The sequence below is a fragment of the Triticum aestivum genome, chromosome 6A (assembly GCF_018294505.1).
Source record: "Triticum aestivum cultivar Chinese Spring chromosome 6A, IWGSC CS RefSeq v2.1, whole genome shotgun sequence".
In the NCBI taxonomy this organism is placed as follows: Eukaryota; Viridiplantae; Streptophyta; class Magnoliopsida; order Poales; family Poaceae; genus Triticum; species Triticum aestivum.
In genome coordinates this window covers 28,440,813-28,445,173 of record NC_057809.1, presented here as the reverse complement: position 1 = coordinate 28,445,173, position 4,361 = coordinate 28,440,813, and the positions used below count along the sequence as shown (strand labels likewise).

The following is a 4,361-nucleotide window of genomic DNA, read 5'->3' as shown; positions in this document are numbered from 1 at the left end:
CTATCGATGATCGAAGGAGCCATCAAGCCTTATGGTGACGACAAAGTGGAACTCTCAATGAAAGCACCAATGTCGGTGTCAAAACCGGCGGATCTCGGGTAGGGGGTCCCGAACTGTGCGTCTAAGGCGGATGGTAACAGGAAACAGGGGACACGATGTTTACCCAGGTTCGGGCCCTCTTAATGGAGGTAATACCCTACATCCTGCTTGATTGTTCTTGATGATATGAGTATTACAAGAGTTGATCTACCACGAGATCGTAGAGGCTAAACCCTAGAAGCTAGGCTATGGTATGATTGTATATCTTGTCCTGCGGACTAAACCCTCCGGTTTATATAGACACCGAAGGGGGCTAGGGTTACACATAGTCGGTTTCAAGGGAGAAGATCTACAGATCCGTATTGCCTAGTGAAAGGATCGAGATGGACCTAGCTAGAGGGGGGTGAATAGGTACAACTACAAACACTACAACAAGAACCCCCCCCCCCCTTTGGCAACGCATCAATGTGTTGTCATATGTCCATATAAGCGTTGCTAAGGTCTACACCAACGGATTAAAATGTGTTGCCGTTGGTGGCGTTGCAAAGGTCTACACCAACATATATACATGCGTTGGTAAACGGCATAAATAAGTGTTGTAAGATAGCAACATATAGAGCTAGAGCACAACAACACTTCATATGCGTTGGTGGCTACCCTAGAAAATGACCATTGTAATGCCTAGAAGAATTATCGTATTGCTTGGACAATTAATGGTATTTTGTATATTAGCATCCAGAACTTATTGCATTAATGTTGATAATGCATAGGAGACACAAACATAACAATAAGAAAGGTCACATATATTAAATCAACTTGATTGCTTTACAAAGAACATGATACACAGATTACAATATGTGAAACTATCTAGTAATAGTCTGATTCTCAACCTTGCACTGAACGACTCAGCCATCTAAACACATAGTGTTTGAAACATTGACCCTAAAAATTACATTCCAAAACATAATCTGAAACTATCTAGTAGTAGCCACCTTCTCGATCTTGTAATCAACTTCTGAGCCATGCATCATCGATTTATCTTGGCAATCTACAACAACAAAGAAATGAGAATAGCAAGGTACCATCAAAGAAAATCAATTAACAGGGAAGTAAAATTTAAACAAAAGAGCAACATATAAAGGTTGGAGGACATGTGATAGTTAATCTTACTATATGACTAATAATTTTGTTTTAGTGGTTATGTCAACCAAGAAACAGTTACTCCCGGAGGGAGTACCAAGTCAACACCCATAGTTTTTTGTTTTATATTATAGGTCAGTACTCTGGAGTGTAGCAAGGGCAACATTCTTCTTTGGATTTCCCAAGCTAAGCAGGAACTGCAATAAGCATTAATATTGAAAAAAGTATGAGCAAATAAATTGTTGCTCAGCCATGTTGAATTCACACAATAGAGAAATGAGCATACCTTGTCTTTAGATGGATGATTGCATCTCCATATCATAGAGGAAGCTTCACTTTAAATGCAATATGTTGCTTCCCTGAACAGATTAGTTAAAGTTTCACTTCTCTGAACACCCAAGTCGAAGCAAGCACCAGAACAATATCCTTGTTTCGTCATCCAACATATACCATCACCTCTAAAGAGCTATGAAATATCATAATTTGATCACTTTTTACAGTCCCAGCCATAGCACTATGCTATATAGACGGAGAAAAGAGGGCCTTTTGAAAAGAGCGTCCTTATGTTAAACGAGTTAAACACCTTACAAAGAATATAATGAAGATACAGTGAGGTACATGCCAAAAACTATGTACATCGACAAATATAGCATCCTTGATTGCAAACAAAGATCTGCAGTTCTCAAAACAATACATATAAATGTAGAGATTTTCAAATTTCCAGAAGTACTTGAAGTTGAGAGCTACAAAGCATGGATACTGCAAAATCTGCCGATTTGATGTCCTAGTACAGCGGGATACGGCGACACGCCTGGATAAGCTGGGATACACGTATCCCGCAGCATCCCATGATTCCTGAATTAAAAAAATAGAAAAAAGCATCGATACGGCTGGGATACGTTGAGGGACTCGGGAGGCCCAATAATAGCCTCGGCACAATACAAACTCTCGTACGCACGCACGCCACATAACGAAGGACCTGCTGCTAACCAGCAGCGAACGCGCCGCCGCCACCTGGACTCGACCACCGCCCCCAGCAGCTTCTCCTCCCGAAGGCAACCACACTCGAGCAGGTAACCCCAAGGCCAGCAGCCTCTCCTCAACCTCTTCATCTTTGTGACATGATTTCCTTCAATTGAGAGGCTGCTAATTGCTTCCCCATGTTGTGCTCGCTTGAATGATTTCTACTTGTTTCTAGGGAGCATGGCATCCGGGAGCGCCACCCCCGGGGCCACCCGTCCGTGGGTGAGATCAAAGGACAGCCTGGTCCCTGGTGTTCGTAGATACGAACTATCCTCTGTGGGATCCAGACCCAGCAGTGTCTCATTGTTTTTTTCTGTTTTGACTCTGTATATTTCTTATTTATTTTATATATACTCACCGTATCCCCGAATGACTGTTTTTGAAATATGATGTATCCCGTGTCCTTGTATGCGTATCCCCGTCTTTCCGTCCCCGTGTCCGTGCTTTTTAGGTTGAGAGAACATAGTTCCCACAAAGCTAAATTAGGTGGTTCTATTAAATGATAACAAGTATGTTTTCACATGATTTTAATTTATATAGATGCTTGGGAATAAGACAAATCTGAATTATGAATACACAAACTTTTTCAACCTCGGTTTTTAAATTACATTGCAGATAATGTCATGTAAATCACCTACACGTTTACTACCCAGCTGGAATCATGCTGTCGTACCTCCTTTTGCAGAAGTAGCCCACTATATGCCTTGATCTTTCTCCCAAAGATGAATATGTAAGAAATTTTGGCACTGCAAAGAATGATGGATTCGCTTCATAAGTACTTGCAAGAACATTTAAGTTTTACATATCTAAATCAGTGGATCATAAGTCATACCATAAGCACTAGCTAGTATCATCATTCTGAACCTGAGGATTTACGTGTTAAGAGAAAGAATAAACAGACAAATGTTGGCTGATGCGAAGTCAATTTCAGAACTAGCAAGGAGAGATGAAATTAAGGATTATGAAATAAAGATAAAGAGAAATAATAGGACGTAGAGATGCATGTGGGGCTTATTCATAGATTATTACAAGGAAATCAGTAAGGTTTCATAACACCGATAAGAAGATATTTGTTTTCTTTCTCGAAAAAAATCATGATGTTGTACATAATAGTGGTCACCTATTAAATGATACTAGAAGGAATGGTTTTGATAAATAGTCAGAAACTAACAGCTAGGATATCCAGAGATACTATCAACTTATTCAATTGACAGTCTAATCATCTTCATGGATATATTAATTAATTATCCACACACACATAGCTACATGAAAAATTAAAATCTAATGTATCGCAAGATAGAACTATTTAGAAAAAGAGAACGCACACATTTTCCTGAATCAACACATACAGCCATGTGGTGAATCACTTGTATGCGTACACCCAGATGACTGGATTACCCCTAGGTAGCAGTATTTCTGTGCACATATGAGAATAGTGAGGAATACAAACCACGGAGTGGTGTGGCTGTCGGTGCAAGCCAGCGCCCACAAAGGCGGATCAGGCAAGTGATAAGGCAGCATTAATCATTGTCGTAATGGCCGGCAAAGAATTATCCATGGCAAGATGCCATGCCACAAAGCAGTGGCAGGGCAAGAGCAGAGGGGAGGGGCCGGTGCCTTACTGAACTGTCACATCGGAGTCGAGGTAGCCAAGGTGGAACAGCGCCATCGAGCCTAGCCGGTAGCCGATCGCGTGTGGAAGTGGGATTGCGGGGCCGAGCACATGAGCTACAACAATGAACCGTCGCGCCGTGCAGAGGCGTGGAGGACGTCGTGGCGGTGGGGGTTGGGGGCGGGGCCAGAGGAGAACAAGAGGGGGGACGAGCTGGTGAGGCGTGGTGAAGGGGAGCACCGGAGTTTCCTCGAATCAGAGGCGGCGGCGGCAGCGGCGTTGTGGTGGAGCTCGTGTGGGAGATGTGAATCGGGGAGAGAGGTGGTGGGGAGATAAGAGATTGGGTTCTTTTTTTCCTGCTTGGCTGCGTGTTGGTTGCGTGATATTTGGACCGAGGTGGATACAGGGAGGTTATCCTTTGTGGGGAGGTGGGAGGTTTGTTTAACTCAACGCATCTCGACTTTCGTTGCTAGATATGCGTTGTTATAGGTGGGTTTTTGTTGTAGTGAAATTTTCAATTGTTACTTAACAATTTTTAGGCAATAAT

General features: G+C 42.4%; 1 long non-coding RNA gene across 2 annotated transcripts; it reads right to left on the bottom strand.

Moving 5' to 3' along the window:
* Nucleotides 1–845: 845 nt before the first annotated feature.
* On the bottom strand, nt 846–3,289 carry LOC123130120 (uncharacterized). 2 transcript variants are annotated; one of them, XR_006463739.1, is made up of 3 exons: nt 2,876–3,289; nt 1,466–1,538; nt 846–1,087 (listed from the first exon to the last, which is right to left on the bottom strand). It is a non-coding gene; the product is annotated as an uncharacterized lncRNA (long non-coding RNA). The 2 variants fall into 2 exon arrangements; XR_006463740.1 differs by lacking the exon at nt 846–1,087 and adding an exon at nt 1,095–1,376.
* Between the last annotated feature and the right edge of the window lie 1,072 nt (nt 3,290–4,361).